The sequence below is a fragment of the Mchenga conophoros genome, linkage group LG19 (assembly GCF_057382185.1).
Source record: "Mchenga conophoros isolate Kocher_MC1m ecotype Shallow Benthic linkage group LG19, M_conophoros_male_GT1.1, whole genome shotgun sequence".
In the NCBI taxonomy this organism is placed as follows: Eukaryota; Metazoa; Chordata; class Actinopteri; order Cichliformes; family Cichlidae; genus Mchenga; species Mchenga conophoros.
This window is the reverse complement of record NC_140544.1, coordinates 7682686-7700346: the sequence shown is the minus strand read 5'-3', so window position 1 is coordinate 7700346 and position 17661 is coordinate 7682686. Positions and strand designations below refer to the sequence as shown.

The 17661-nt window shown below is 39.8% G+C and overlaps 1 pseudogene across 1 annotated transcript; it reads left to right on the top strand.

Annotated features, from left to right (window-relative positions):
* The first annotated feature begins 6275 nt into the window (after positions 1-6275).
* LOC146551588 (uncharacterized) lies at positions 6276-7983 on the top strand (annotated as a pseudogene). Its single transcript, XR_014890060.1, has 6 exons — positions 6276-6597; positions 6725-6869; positions 6980-7211; positions 7289-7426; positions 7549-7608; positions 7696-7983. The product of XR_014890060.1 is annotated as an uncharacterized LOC146551588 (transcript).
* The last annotated feature ends 9678 nt before the right edge of the window (positions 7984-17661 follow it).

Genomic DNA, 17661 nt, shown 5'->3' with positions numbered 1-17661 from the left:
AAATGCAGCTTCTAGTTATTCAGGGATATATTAGCAATTCCATATTAATGCAGAAAATGCCTGCCAGCAATTGCTACATTTCTGTGTGGAGTTTGGATGTTTTGTACCTAAGGCTGGGCAAACACTGTGCGATTTCTTCAGTCGCGTTTTTCAGCTCCTGCTTAAACTGTATTATTGAATCGCAGGGGTTAGAAGTTCGTAGGTCACGATGCAGGGTCTCACACTATACGGCCCGATGCTCTGATGTGACCTGAGTGCTCACACTGTGCATCAATAACACGAGGCTTATAACACAAAATCTGTCTCTCGCTCTCCCTCTGTGTTTCACTCACACAGACACACACACACCACCATCAACTTGTCTAAATTGCTAATAAAAAACACTGACCAGGCAGCTGCAATTGAGCAGCAATGTCCATCCAACTCTTTTCACGGTTGTTGTGGTCGTGATAATTTTGTGAGGCCACATCGAAAAGGCTCGGAGGAGCTTGCCAAAGTTCTACAAGTTGTGCCTCCATCGCTTGTGTCGAGATCACACGCTGCACTGCCGTGCTACTCCATCTTTTTCACTTCCATTCCTGTGTTTGCGCGTGCGCAGTGTGAGAGGCTGCGTTGACACCTTCACGAGGGGCGACAAGATTTCAAACAGGTTTGATTTTCTTGCGACCATACGATTGATGATTGGGAGCTGGTCGTGAGGTGTTAATCGCTTCTTATTACCCCATGTATACTACACAATGCACGACACACGATTAAGGCAAAACTCAGGCCAATCCCCAAAACAGTCACACGACTGAAAAATCGGTTCAAAATGGGCCAAAAATCGCACAGTGTATGCCCAGCTTAAGTGCATGGGATTCTCCTTGGGTACTTTCACCAACCAACCATGATTTCGTTTTTCCAAACAAATAATTGCACTGCTTAAACATCACCAAGAGAGATACCTTTAATGAATAATGTATTCAAAACTGATGATGAGACAAACTTGGGTTTCTGGTGTGAGCAACCAAAGGTGACTATTTCATGAACTTCTATGAGACGGGGTTGTAGCATGACCTTACCTCAGTCTCGCTTCTGTAGACTTCTGTAGAATCTTCATCACATTTCCTGGATAACAGATTTTCAGGATCCTTATCTGAAACTTTAGGTAAACCTCGGTTTTCTTAACATCAAGTCTTCTTCGTCTCTGCTTGTTTGCATAATCAATCATTTCAAATTTGCAAATCTTGTTATCTTGCGCAGGGCCACTGGACCAACATCAGTTAAGCGCTTGGTATGTGAAATTAAAATGTACCAAAGCCCTCAGTGTTTTCTTTGAATACCTCATTTTCTTTTGGCTATGCAACCCGTCTATCACATTTGCATTTTCGTACAAACACAACATCATAGCGTAGATTGTTCTTTTCTTTTAATCACAGCCAACTGGCCGTGCAGGAAAACAAATAGGGTTGACACAGACAAACATTACGGCGCAATCGAAGCCATGATCTAAAGTGTTCTATTTAACGTCAGCCATTCATATGCTGATTTTAAATTGCTACAGCACCATGCTGTGCCAAGTGTCTATAATCACAGTGACAGTATACAATATTCTGGCCCGTAGGCGAGAGCTCTCTCTCCAATTATGTTTCTCTTGGCCTGAGATTGAATCTATTACTGTGTAATTGCCTCTATATCTCCAACTATCACCCCGAGCAGTTCCGCGGATTATTCACACATATGGTGAGTAAATGTTTGGTGGAAATCAGAGCTATTTTTAGGATGTTGTTGATGTTGAAGGAGCAGTGTCCTGATACTCGCAGAAATTGTTGAACAAAGTTATTCAAAGGACTGTTTTATCCTAAACTGTAATGGTGACCTGGAGAGTGCCTCGATATATGACTTTTTTTGGATTGCAGTGAGACGACCACTCTGAGAAGCACATGTGTGCATGAAGCCAAGGTAGTGACAAATACTTTTTTTTTTAAACATTTCCTCTCATCCTTTTTACCCAGGTGGGTTCAGCTCACTGAGTCAAGACATAGACAGCATCACTCAAGCTGTCAGGGACTAAGAAGTAGATTTAAGCTCCAGGTTTTACACTGGCCAAAAAATACCACACAAACTTCCACCCTTTTCTCATCAGCAGCAAAGTGTTGGCATTCATTTCCAGGTGAACCGATTATGCAGTAAGCACAGGTATTTATTGGCACCAACTGAAACATGACCCGTATGCAGCAGTGCTGTGCAACAGTGCAAATGTGGAAACTACATTTTGTTATTAAATAATTGGTTAGTATTGCAAATGCAAATATTCACACAATTCAGTGGGCTGCATACCAAACTAAAGGGAAATAAACAGAGTCATGCTACTATCAATCAATAGTATTGACACTATTACCAGCATTGGTATCTATACTATTGATATTTGGATCAATGCATTAACCTTTTTACAATTTTTCAGTCTTATACAAACTTCCTTTTGGTGGTGCTTTGCTCACGGGTGCAACATTGAGTTCTGAAAACACCCATTTACTGACAGAAGAAGTAACAAGAGTTCTGACAGTGACGGGAGCACAGATGCGTGGATACAGAGAGACGTGAGAGATCCCTTTTACTGTTCTGAACACCAGCTAGCAACTCACTCTCAAATGCACTGTGAATTGCTGTGAATGCACTGGCACCTGCTGTTGTGGCCCAGACAGAAATATTGCTACAACACTACATTTTAAACACGACATGCTCAGATTTTTCTGTCTTTACTGGAATGTACAGGCTACGTTTTGGTAGCATGGTATGTCATACCAATGTATCTCAGCAGGCTGAAAAGCCGATAAACTAAGCAATGGTTATCATTTAGCGTAATACTCACACTTCCCTGGTCAGCCATGTAGAGTTAGCTAATCAGTGGACATTTCCGTCTGTTTCACACAGCTAAAATGTCTGAAAAAAAGTGCACACCAAATGGCTTCTTGCCATTTAGCAGCTGTGTTCCTGTTCCACAGTCACACAACAGATGATAGCTCAAATGCCCTCTTTTCCCCACCCAACATGGACAACAGGAGGGGTCAGGTTCCATGTAGAGTCACTCCAACAGCTTTTACCAAGAAAATAATTACGAATGAAAAAGAGAGAAAAAAAAAATCAAACAGTACTCATGTTTTTCACATCCTGCATCATGTGACATTTTTTTCATGTGCTGCTACTTTTCTGAATTCAATAGTGATGGGATTTTGGTTCGGCTCACTAAAAAGAGCCGGCTCTTTCGGCTCCGAACCGGCTCTTCAGGTTGTTTTGTTGCTTTAATTAATTTATTATTAACAATAATATAAAATTATGCACAAAAGGAATTACTAACGTTAAAAAAAAGTGATTTTATTTATATATGTTTATATATAAATATATGCGATGGCCCCTAGAGACAAAGCACGTACAAACTACAAAACACATTTCTAGCATGAACTGAACTTCCAAAGCAGAGCTACTAGATCACTTAAATTACACAATTGAAAGCATGTGTGTGTTGGTTGTGTATTTATACACAGGCACTCATATATATTCAAATAATTTAAAAAAAAGTTCATTTACCTGTTACTACCACACACCAAATCCGGTCGTTGGTACTTGCTGGCTTGTGTAGCCACAAGATAACAAAGGCTCAACACTGCGCCCAGCATCCTGGAGCACTTCTGTTGTCTTTTGTACGTGTTTTGAGTTTTTATGTGCTTCTGAGTTTTTACGTGCTTTGGAGTTTGTACGTGTTTTTACGTGTTTTGGAGTTTTTACGTGTTTTGGAGTTTGTACGTGTTTTTACGTGTTTTGGAGTTTGTACATGCTTCAGAGTTCGTATGTGATTTGAAGTTTGTATGTGCTTTGTCTCTAGGGGCCACCGTAAATATACTTTTATTTATTCACTTCACATAAAATGTAATAAATAAATCATATAATACAAAAATCAACTATTCACATTTCAACTTTTAACTATTTAAATTTTCAGCTTTTTTCTTTTACAAATTTAAAGTGAAACAACACAAAACACTGCAAGCCACAACACAATTAAATATAAATTATAATATGAAAACAAAAAGAACATGCACATTCTCTGTCATATTAGCCTGCATGAATAAACTTTCTGAATCCTTCATCCACAACCAAAAATAGTTGTGGATGATTACTATACCTTTCTAATGTGACGTTGTTGTCCCTGGCTCTCTTTCTCTCTCTCTCCCTCTGGCTCGGTTCCTGTGCTACTGAGTGTAACTACCGCCCCTCCCCCCTCTGCCCAGCATAAAGCACAAGGCTCGCATGCAGAGTGAAGCGGAAAAAAAGAAGCTCCTTATCGGCTTGTGATAAGGAGCCGGCTCGCGTCGTTCACGTCAAAGATCCGGCTCTAAGGCTACGTTCACACTGCAGGCGAAAGCGCATCAAATCCGATTTTTTTGGACCCTATGCGAGCCATATCCGATCATGGTATGACAGTGTGAATGACACAAATCCGATATTTTCAAATCCGATCTGGGTCACTTTCGTATGTGGTACTGAATCCGATACATATCCGATGTTTTAGAAAGTGACTGCTGTTTGAATGGTCATGTCGCATTAAATCCGTCTTTTACGTCACTGACACAAGACAGACGCCAATTATCAGCTCTGGAGAAGCGCCCGAGAAGACATCGCGAACACTTCCTTGCCATCCAGTGTAGATGTTAGTGAATCTGTTGGGAAGACAACGTTGGGGAAACGTGAACATTTTATTTTCACGTATATTTTATGTACTGTATAATCTGCAGATTCTGACAGAAATTTGCAACTATCCTTTGAAGCACTGCTCCTCTAAAACAGCAATAAGGATCATTATTAGGTTATTTACATTATTATGTAAATAACAAAATAACTTAAAGCAAAAATTGGGAAACGTAAAGTCGGAAGTCTTTATATTAAGGGCCATCAGCCAAACAAAACAATATTGTTTGCTCTGGGTATAAACGGGGTGCGTTGTGTGTGACGTCTACTTTTGCGCATGCGGGTCGCTTTGAGCGTTCACACTAGAGCGCGTTTGCATTCGCATTTTATTTGTAGTGTGAACAAGCAGACAAAAAAATCGGATTTGATCAAAAAATCGGAATTGAGCATTAAGACCTGCAGTGTGAACGTAGCCTAAGAGCCATTTCGTTCGCGAACGACCCATCACTAGAATTCAATCACCCAGTGTTGATAAGGAGGCTCTCTCTGCGCCTTCCAGTTCCTGAGAATCATTTGCCATCTTGTCATAATAGCAGTCTGAATCCAATACTTAAATGATTGTGAAATTCCAGATAACATGTTCCAGTCTTACATAAAATGTTGGCTATCACATTAGCTTCAATTTTTTATAACATTACCAACATAACAGTAAGTTTTGATATGAATTAACCAAATGAAGTTTAGCGTTCACTCATGTTTAATAAAAACAAAGGTTTTGACATGTCACCACATGCTGAGAAAACATAGATCATTGCATTGATTCAGCAAGCCTGAAGCTCTACAGAGGGATGGAAAACCTTTTTTACTTCAGTCGTTATTAAACTCAACAATTGAGCAGCTGATACCTGTTTGCTATTTGCTTCGGCTATGATGACCTACATGTATTTTCTACTATAATGACATTGTGAACTCCGCTCCATTCCATTTAAGTCCATGATCAGGCCATTTCCACACCAACAAAAAAAACCAAGTCATTTTAAATAAGACCAATCACAGAATATTAGTTACCGACAGTTTTTAACAATTTCTAGATTTCAGGCACACCAAGCAATATAAGGATGACCCGTAGGGATGGGTATCGAAAACCGGTTCTTGTTGAGAACCGGTTCCCACTGTTTCAATTCCTTGGAATTGTTTGCCATTTTTACAAACGATTCCCTTATCGATTCCAGACGCCTCGAATGACGTCACCACGTTGCATAGCGTCTTTTACTCAGTAGGAAACACGGCGCCTAAGCGGCACAAATGCTCAAAAGTTTGGTTACCCTTTATGAGAAAGGATGACAACAGGGCAACGTGCAATACTTGCAAAGTAGAGATTTCATCAAAGAGAGGAAACACTACGAATATGCAAAAGCATTTGCTCAAAAAACACGTGATTGCTTTAAATGAATGTCGTGTTTTTGATCCGCTCCGGACTAGCAAAGCTCAACCCAGCAGCAGCGTTAGCGTTTGCACGTCCTCTCCCGTTAATACTGCAGGTAACTAATCAACTAGCATTGCATATTATGTTAGCACGTTTTGCCTTATTACAAAACCTGCCATTACTGTGCGCTGCATTTAGATGACCATGACGAGAGAGACAGACAGAGTCTGTCTGGCTCAGATGCTGGCAGTTCTCGCTGCAGTCTACAGGTGGCTTCTCCTTTCACAGAGGCAGGGAAAAGTAAAATGACACAGGCCAGGATAGACGAATGTCACCGAGCAGTGACTAAGTTTGTTGTAAAAGGCTTGCACCCTTTTGCCACAGTAGATGCCCCCGAGTTTCGGTAAGTGAATGTTTAATTGTAGGCTAAGTCAGGAAATGTCAAAGTTTAAGGATGAAGAGGTCCCACATGGCAAAAGTGGTCCTGAAGGAGAAGCAAGAGTTGCTCAGTAAGCATAGTAATAGTTTTTTAAGATTGTGTATATTATAATCATTAGATCATGATCAGATTAAATTTATAAACTAAGATAAGGAATATTACATTAGCATTTAAGTTGTGAACGCGTTACCCCTCAGAGCTGCCCAAGCATATGCTGCTCCTAGATGTAAAGACCAGATGGAACTCCTTGTATTTGATGATGGACAGATTCTGCGAGCAGTTTCCTGCCATCCAGGCTGCAGCCATCGATCCACAAATAAGAAAGTCCATGGAAAAGGAAAGGTGAGTAGTATTGAAAAATAATGATAATATGGCTTAACTTGGACTCAGGTTTTATTTTTGTTTGTTTTATGCAACATATCTGTTGTATTTTTGTTTTGTTGATTTTGCAGACTGGCTAAAATGGGCAATGATGACTTAAGAAAAGCAGAGGAGTTTGTGGTACTCATGCGGAAGCACTACACCTCCACACTAGCAGTGTCCAGTGACAAAAGTCCGACCTGTGGTGAGATTTTGCCCATCCTGCAAAAGCTACAGTAACACTACACCGTACAAGAAGATGACTCTGCCTTCACAAGGAGCATAAAGGAGAACATTTGGAAAGATCTTTCCAAACGATACCAGGTACAATTGATGATTTATTTATCATAAATAAAATGACAGTCATGATGTCACATTTTCCTCCCTCTTAAAAATGTAAGGACGCTGATATCAAGAGCTTCCTGGAGGAGGCCACCATCTTGGACCCCCGATTTAAATCCAAAGTGGAGAAGGATGAAGTCTGGCACAGGATCAGGGAAGCAGCAATTGCAGCAAAGGCAGAGGCAGGAGCAGATGAGGTATTTCAATATGACAGTGTTTTTCATTGTTGCACATTTCCATTGTGAGAGTGAGACCTTTCATCTATGGAGCTGTGGTACTTAGTTCGATTTGCTTGTTTATTTGTCACTTTCTACTCAAGCACCTGGAGCAAGGAGACACACAGGGAGAGTTGTTCGAAGATGAGGATGAAGAAGACTATGTAAGTTTAGTTCATTGTGATGATAATTTAAATGTCATTGATTGTTCATTTTTTGCTTATTTTTTTATCATGTCAATTTAATTTCAGGCGCCACCAGTAAAGCAAAGAAAAACGGCCTTGGAGGAATTCTTTGAAGAAGAGGACAACAAGCTGCAGTCATTCCAACAACGGCATCCCGTTCTTTCCCTGGGCCACAGAGTGGATCAGGAGATCCAGCTGTATAGAAGCCTAACCCCCAACCCCTGCAAGGATAACGCTGCCCTATGGTGGTGGAGCAAGAGAGGGGGCTGTCAGCACTGGCTGAAAGGTTTCTGTGTGTGCAGGCATCCTCCACCCCGTCTGAGAGGGTGTTCTCCACAGCTGGAGAGACCATAAGTCCAGAAAGATCACGTATCCTTCCTGAAAAAGCAGATATGCTTACATTTCTGCAAAATAATTTTTAATTCTCTATAGTTGATGGATGCAGAATTGCACAGTGCACTGTTCCATTGGACTTGAGTTGATTGTATTTTTTGCTGGCTGATATAGTTTTATTTTTGAGTGCCCAGCTCATATATACTTTTAAAAAGGAGAGTGTAAATGTTGCTGGACATTCTTGTGTAATTGCCACTGAATAATTTATGTTATACTTTGTTATTGCTACAACAGAATATTTATTTTATTATTATTTTACATTTACAACCTTTTTTTTTCTGGGGTCCTCGTGGCATCTTAAGATCTCACTGTTGGGTTTGTAAGGTCATGTTACTCCTACATTTCTGTCTGTTCAAAGATAAGATATAAAACAAAGTTCAAAGCTAATCAACCTGTGGGTTCTCCTTTTTTAAAAATAAGAATCAATAAGAAAATCGATAAATAATCGAATCGTTAAACAGAATCGAAAATGGAATCGGAATGGTGAAAATTAATACCCATCCCTAATGACCAGTGCTACTGAAAACTTCTCGTAGACTTGTAAGCATAATTCTGTGGGTTTACAGCTTTGACATAACCCAAAGCTGGATGGCTACTCAAGGTCACAGAATTAAAGCTAAATCATGGCTGGACCTCCAGGACCCTTGAGGAAGCAGATCAGAATCTGCTTTCATAGTTATGGTCGTGCAGGCGATCATTTGTTTTTGAATATCTAATAGGAAGCTTGGAAAGCACAAACACATCTGGCCTAGTAATTATGGTGCAGTGATTGTCAGCTAACAGCCACCAAAACAAAGACATGAATCAGATCGTTTGAATGCACGGTGTGGAGGGTGCTTTCATGCTGTTTTCTGAAAGCAATAAGGAATAATGCATGAAGATTCTGGTCTATTTAATCCAAAACACACTTAAAGAATGAACTAAACTGCAACTATCTTTTTCACAACAAACATATTCATGTTATACACTATGTATAGAAAATATATGCGTTTGCTTAATGGCTCAGTGAGACTAGAGTATAAACAGGACTCTTCTTCTAACTCGGAAAATCCGTCACTGTGTCTCTTTGCAGTTGGGCTCTCAACTCAACTAGTTGTCAACTGGTTGTGTTGTGATTGTATTCCTATATAAATAATGTGACAGCAACATTTTTGGATGGATGGATGAAAATAAACTTTCTACTACAGACCTGCTACTACATGGTAAAACGAGTAACTCAAAACATCAGCATGATTTGTACATGGCTTGATCAAACCTTGAAAGACATGCAAGAGTGAACATTTGTTGACTTTCGCATTCATGATTTGAACAGTAACGTGATATCAGGTTTCAAACCACTGGGGTATTTTTTTTTCCTGTAGTAAATCAAAATCATATTCCCTCACTGACCTTAATTGAGAGCTGTGGGTTTCAAAACTTGAGACCGTCTTACAGTGAGATTGCACCAGTCATTGCATCAATGAGCCACCATACTTATCTTTGAACATTTTAACCCTGTAAAGCCTGAACCATGAAATAACTGACAGAAAAGCCAAAGTTTTTGACACTGGGTTGCTTATATATGTTTATATTTTCTTTCAAATTAAAGAAATAAATTAAATACAAATTTGCACATGTACATTTTTTATCATTTTTTTTTTTTGCTATATCCAACATTTTTGTGCAATTTATTACTTAAAAATGTATTGTGTATGTATTTATTTTGATTCCTCTGGAGAATTTTTTTTTTACTCATTTGACATTAAAAGGTTCATAAAATGAAACACTGATAAAGATGGCTCAAATGCAGTGTTATGAATATTAACAAGAGTGTGCCAATGGCATAAAGTCCAAGGCCCTATGCTTTTGATGAGTCAGACCACCCTTGACCCATCTCCCACTCTCTTGCACAGACACACGCACACACACACACAAGTGGTTGGTTAAACTGTGCATCCTTGTGAGAACATTCATTGGCATATCGAATCCCCAGCCCCCCTATCCTACCATTAGCCATTTTCAGTCAGTAGTTAACCCAAAAAAACATCAAATCTAATACCAGGTCTTGGAATTAGGTATCCTCAAACAGTCATATAAAGGTGTGCGAAAACAACATCAGCCCCGTCATGCACTCAGCATTCGCAGATGTTGCACTGCATTATTAAACAGATGGTTGAAATATGTAACTTGCTAGATACCTTAATCACCAGCAGTTCCTTATTATGTATGTATAGTAGAAAACACAATAGAAGTATTATTATATTTCCAGTACAACACACTGTATTTGCTCTGGCTGTTCCTTTTATACAGGTATATAGCATGTTTGCTTTTGTGTGTACCTCACTCTTATATTAGCTCCAGCTCGAGGCGGGCAAGTCAGTGTCTACACAACAGGTAGATGTGAAAGTTATTACTTATGGTATGTTTTTCTGATGCAAGTAGACATGTACTGTTAAAACAGGTCATGTCTACTTGCATTTCTTGCAAATGCATAATTGGAATTGAAAATAAATGTCAATGCAATGTGTACCACACAAAGTTACAGTATGAGAGAAGTGATTGGATCTTACATTCAGTTAAATAAAAAAATTCTACTTTTAGTCTGTGTTTAGTAAGTAAGTAAAGTAAGTAAAGTTTATTTATTAAGCGCTTTTCATAGACAGGTAGTCACAAAGCGCTGCACACAGAGATTAAAATAAACAGTACGATAAATAGCAAAATGCACAGTATACACAATATAGAGTTTAAATGTAAATTAAAAATATAAAAATGTAAAACGCATTGGTCAACAGAAAGATTGTTTAAACAGTAAAGTTTTTAACTGTTTTTTAAAGGATTCCACAGAGTCAACCAAACGTAGTTGTAGAGGTAGACTGTTCCACAGCCTTGGTGCCACAGACTGAAAGGCTCTGTCCCCTTTCGTCTTCAGACGTGTTCTGGGAGCAACCAACAAACTCTGAGTCTGTGAACGGAGACGGCGAGTGAGAAGCTTGGATAAATAATCTGGGGCTTGGCCATTTAGTGCTCTGTACGTTAAAACAATAATTTTAAAATGAATTCTAAAATCTATCGGGAGCCAATGTAAAGAACATAAAATAGGAGTGATGTGAGCTCGCTTGCTAGAGCGTGTTAGTAGTCTGGCTGCTGCGTTTTGTATAGCTTGGAGGCGAGAAAGAGATGATTTATCCAAGCTGGTAAACAGGGAATTACAATAATCTAAACGCGATGACACAAATGCATGGACAATTTTTTCCAGTTCAGCTAAGGAGACCACATGTCGCAATTTAGAAATATTCCTTAAATGAAAGAAACAGGAACGAGACAGAGATTTTAGGTGTGAGTCAAGGCCCAAAGAAGAGTCAAATATTACTCCAAGATTTTGAATATTTGGCTTAGCAGAAGAACAGAAAGGGGCAAGAACCTGACTGATTTTAGAATATAGATCAGGAGGAGCAATGATCATGGTCTCTGTCTTGTTCATGTTTAAAGCAAGGTAATTGTAAGAAAGCCAATCAGAGATTTGAGTTAAAGCCTGGACTAGGGTGGACAGCCTATCCAGCTGACATCCAGGACATATACAGCTGAATGTCATCGGCATAGAAATGATAAGACAGGTCACTAAAAGACTAAATAATGCCAGCTAAAGGAAGCATATAAAAAGAAAATAATAATGGACCCAATACTGAACCCTGTGGAACCCCGCAGGTTAGGGCAGCAGTGTTAAAGAACCTATCAGTCCTAACAGAAAAGGTCCTGTCTGATAAGTAGGAAGAAAACCAGTCTAAGGCGGTGCCAGATATACCAGCCAGAACCTTCAGCCTGTTGAGTAGGATTTTGTGGTCGATGGTATCGAAGGCTGCGCTAAGATCTAGCAAAAATGATCACGGAACAATTTCCTGCATCAGATGCCATTAGTAGATTATTATAGACCCTTAAGAGAGCGGTCTCCATAGAGTGCTGCTTTTGAAAGCCAGACTGAAAAGGGTCAAAAATCTGCATAGTAAATCGGCATAGTAAGTATCTGAACTGATTTTCTACAATTTTTTCTAGTAATTTACTTATAAATGGCAATCTTGAAATAGGACGATAACTACTAGGGGAGGTAGGATCTAGATTCTGTTTTTTTAACAGAGGGGTTACCTCAGCATGTTTAAAATAGGACGGAACACAGCCTTGCCTCAGTGAATTGTTGATGATGGATAGTGTGGGACCAATGCTGGTGAGAGTCCCAGACAGGACAGAGGGAGGTAATATATCTAAGGAGCATGATGAGGATTTCATTTTACCTATTACTGCAATTAAGTCATTGAGTGTGATTGGAGAAAAAGAAGTAAATGACCCGGGACAACAAGGGGCATCTTCATAAGGGGAGGCACTTGAGGGGATTTTGGATCTCAAGTCCATCACCTTATTTACAAAGTAATTGAGGAAAGTAGTGATGGGATTTCCGGCTCTTTCGGTTCGGCTCACTAAAAAGAGCCAGCTCTTCAGGTTGTTTTGTTGCTTTAATTAATTTGTTATTAACAATAATATAAAATTATGCACAAAATGAATTACTAATGTAAAAAAACTGGTTTTATATATAGGTGTATATGTACACCTATATATAAAAATATATATATATATATATATATATATAAATATTTACAGTGGCCCCTAGAGACAAAACACATACAAACTCCAAAACACTTTTCTAGCATGAACTGAACTTCCAAAACAGAGCTACCTAGATCACTTAAATTACACAATTGAAAGCATATGTGTGTTGTTTGTGTATTTATACACAAGCACTCATATATATTCAAATAATAAAAAAAATGTTAATTTACCTGTTACTACCACACACCAAATCCGGTCGTTGGTACTTGCTGGCTTGTGTAGCCACTAGGTAACAAAAGCTCAACACTGCCCCTAGCATCCTGGAGCACTTCTGTTGTCTTTTGTACGTGTTTTGAGTTTTTATGTGCTTCTGAGTTTTTACGTGTTTTGGAGTTTGTAACGCGCTTTGTCTGTAGGGGCCACCGTAAATATACTTTTATTTATTCACTCCACATAAAATGTAATAAATAAATCATATAATACAAAAACCATCTATTCACATTTCAACTTTTAATTATTTAAATTTTCAGCTTTTTCCTTTAAAAAATTTAAAGTGAAACAACACAAAACGCTGCAAACCACAACACAATTAAATATAAATTAAAATATGAAAACAAAAAGAACATGCACATTCTCTGTCATATGGGCCTGCATGAATAAACTTTCTGAAACCTTTATTGCTGAATCCTCTGCAACTGAAAATAGTTGTGGATGATTAGATTAGATTAGATAGAACTTTATTAATCCCTCGGGTGGGTTCCTCTGGGAAATTCGATTTCCAAAAAAGCACAGCACCGACCGAAGTTACAGAGTTACAGAATATTATATATGTATATATATATATATATATATATATATATATATACATACATACATACACACACACACACATATATATAAATACAGAGACAATATAAATAAAATATACGAAGGGGATAAATAGAATAAATAGGAATAAAAATAAAAATACAAGTGAATTGCACATTTCAAGTATTGAGTCTATTGCACCGTTGACTATTTACAAAAGTATTGCACAAAAGGTATTGCACAGTGAGGTGAAGAGGCACTACAGCTTAGTTGTTCCCCCCTCCTTTGTCCTCCTGTTTCCCCTCCCTCTCCCCTCCAGGGAGGAGTTAAACAGTCTGATGGCGTGTGGGACAAAGGAGTTTTTAAGTCTGTTAGTTCTTGTCTTTGGGAGAAGCAACCTGTCACTGAACAGACTCTTCTGGTTGTTAATGGCCGTGTGCAGAGGATGTCTGGCATTGTCCATAATGTCCATCAGTTTCTTTAATGTCCTTTTCTCTGCCACTGAAAATTACTAGACACGATTACTAGACCTTTCTAATGTGACGTTGTTGTCCCTGGCTCTTTCTCTCTCTCTCCCTCCCGCTCTGTTCCTGTGCTACTGAGTGTAACTACCGCCCCTCCCACCTCTTCCCAGCGTAAAGCACAAGGCTTGCATGCGGAGTGAAGCGGGAAAAAAGTGCGAGAGAGAGGGTGAGAGAAAAAGAAAAAACCCCGTGGCTCGCGATAAGGAGCCGGCTCGTGTCGTTCACGTCAAAGATCCGGCTCTAAGAGCCATTTCGTTCGTGACCGACACATCACTAGAGGAAAGTGCTACAGTCTTCGTCAGAAAGCAACACAGCATGCTGAGTTGGAGGAGAAACAATACTGTTGATAGTATCAAATAGAATTCTTGGGTTAGTTTTATGACAATTTATGAGATTATTGAAGTAAGAGGATCTGGCCTCTTTGACTGACTCATATAAGTGAAGAAGTTCTTTGAAGTGTTCCCGATGGACAACCAGCCCAGTGGACTTTCAGAGACACTCTGCTTTTCAACAGGAGCGTCGAAGACCACGGGTTTGATTATTTAACCATGGTGTGCAGGAACTAACAGTGCAATGACTACTTTTGAAAGGAGCAACCTGATTAAGAATGGCAAGACAGTGTTCATTAAAAGAATTAATAAGGATGTCGACATCGTCAGAAGAAGGTTTAAAATTAAAAAGAGAAGAAAACTTTAAAATGACAGAGTCATCAATAAAGCGCCTGCACCTAATAAAACTTTGGGGAAGAGACGCTGAATTGAACGATACATTAAAAAAGACTGACTTATGGTCGCTAAAAGAAACATCATTTAAGTTCATGTGGTCAAGGGAAACACCACAGGTGAAGACCAAGTCCAGAGCATGCCCAGCTGTGTGAGTAGGACCTGATACATGTTGAACAAAATTGAAAGAGTCCATAATGCTCAGGAACTCCTTAGTGGTACTATTTGATGAGTCCTCTGCATGAATGTTGAAGTCACCAACAATGATGACCTTGCCCAGTTTAATCATGGAAGTTAAAAATTTTTGTAGGTCTGACAGAAAAGGTGCAGCAGACCCAGGTGGACGATAAATTAAAATGCCGTATATGGGCTGTTCTCGTCCAATTTTTATCATAATCATCTCAAAAGAGTTGTAACAGCTTGAGGAGATCATCTGGCATAAAAATGTCTTTTTGAAAATTACCGCTGTTCCCGCCTCCTCATCCAGATATTCGAGGTGCACAGAGAAATGAACAGTCAGCGGGACACAGCTCTAAAAGATGTGAGTCTTCATTCTCACGCTGCCACGTCTCAGAGATAAACATGAAATCTAGCTTCTCCGTACAGAACAAGTCATTTAAGATATAAGACTTGTTGGCAATTAAGCGGGCATTAATTAACATCCATTTAACGCTGCAACCCACCGGGACAGGGGTAGAGTTTCCAGGAACAGATTTAGTACTATGCGGTAAGCTGCGCAGCAAAACAGGGTTCCTGCCGCGATGAGGCATTCCTTTCCATGCTTTTAGGCGGAAGCCTGGGTGGTAAACACAGTGGGTTGTGGGGATTAATCCAGCTCCGACAAGTCTCAGGCAGATCTTACCGCTAGCAGCCCAAGAATAAAGCCCCCGAAGATCTGCCTCTTTCCAAAGACGACGGAGCAGGACAAGAAAGCCGGCTCTCTTCCCCCGCTTCCTCCGACGAGGCCTCTGAAGCAAAATTGAGCTGACCAGCAAGAGTGGAGGTAAACCGGGTGCTGCGTCGCGCTCAAGCGGCGGTGGGAAAACAACGTCGTATTGTTGACTCTGAAAGTTATCCATAGCAGATTTGATCGCCAGTAACGCCTGGCGATCATAAATCCGAAGGGAGATGACACCGGACAAGACTGAAGCAAGAACATTTGCATAACATATAAAGTAAACAAACACACGGACGAAGGCAGCGGCACAGCCAAACACAGGCGCCATCTTGCCAGTCCTGTTTATAATTAATGCTTTTTAGTGTCGAAGTAACTTGGAGAAAAAGATTTCAGGAGTGTTGCTGAGTACATTTCCTCTTGTATGTTTTTTTCCCCCAAACCTTATTAAAAATATCATAAAATCTGCAGGAGAATAGGTGAAGAAATTTCTTGTCATCCGTTGCAAAACAGGGCTGCTGCATTTTTAAAAATGCATGGCTTCATGTGCATCACCACACTGCCACTCTTTGTGTTCCTGAATCTCCAAAGCAAACGTTCTGTGTGGAAATGGAGCTGACTGCTGCTGAATGAATGCGTTGGTGTTCCACTGATGTTTGTGACATCTGATTGATTTATTCATCTTCCCTGGCTCTGCCTTGCCCAGAAACTATGAACATCGCAGTCTTGATCTGGCACCCTGAAAGAGGTTGCAGGGCTCTAGAGTGCGACCAATTTGGTTGCAAATGCGACCAAATTTTTCAGTGGTGCGACTAAAAAAAATATTTGGTTGCATCTGTGCGACCGACGTTTCGGGTAGCAAAAAAAAAAAAAAAATCTGCAACCTTCACTGTGGTCAACAACAGACACACATTATGCCCCTATCGTGGACTAAACCAATCAGAGATAGTAAGGGGCGGGACCTCTCTGATTGGCCATGGTCCAGTTGAAAGTGCAGGTGGAAGTGGGAGGTGAGTAGCTTGAATAAAGCGATATCAATTCATTAAATCCTGAATCGACTTTTAAATATAACTGTGTTTTGCCAGAAACGCCAGATTCTCAGATTAAAGCTCACAAAACCATTTCAACAACAACCAAACAGCAGGTATGAGAGCAGGTACACGGATTCACACAAAGACGTAAACACAGAACGGATCAACGCATCAGAATCAACTTTGTCTTTCTCGGCTTTCTCACCCGACGCCCCGTAGACGGACACGCTGTCGGAGCTTAGCGATTCTGATGTGTCGGGTCCGCGCTGTGATTACGTCTTTTTGCGCTGATTCTGAGCTGCAGGTTTTGTCTCTCCAACCAAAATTCACCGAGCCTGCAGCAAAAGAAGCAGCAAACTGCGCTTCACATTTGATCAATGTCATCATGAATTTTGCTGTTTTGCTTCCACGACTATTAAAATCACACTTCATGCACAGCTAGCTCTCTCTCTATCTCTCTCTGTACTTCAAGAACAGTTTCCTGTCTCCAATCTCTGTTTTCTGTATTATTAATTCGCTTATTGCCCACCAGTCTACCGTTGTTTACAGCGCTGTGGCTGCTGTCTTTTTCTTTTCTTTTTCACTTAAATGACCTCGGACAAGAAAGCCTAGTTTTTCTGTTGTTGAATACTGAAGAAATTTAGACTTTATATGCAGAACATTGTAGAATATTTTTAAGGTTATCTGCTATAAAAAGCCAGACCAGGAAAATCTCCTTCATGTTTTTCTGTGTTTTATTCTCAGTTACTTTCACACAAAGGCATCTGCTGTGATGTTCACAATTCTGATGAAGTCAGTACTGATAAATGATCAGAATTATAATATTTCTGACTGTCTGAGGCTAAGTTGAATCGAATCGGGACTTTGAAAACCGGAATCGAATGGATTATAGAAATCAGTGATGATACCCAGCCCTAGTGAGCAGCCTAGGCACAACAGAAGTGGATGTAGCTGTAATAGGAAAAGAACTATTGCTAACTTTTCTGTTAAGTTAAGGCCTGATCCTTCTGAAATTCATAGCCAGTGCTCTGACACAGTGTCATCAATCTTTGAATGCTTAAAAAGCACAGTGTATCCAGAAA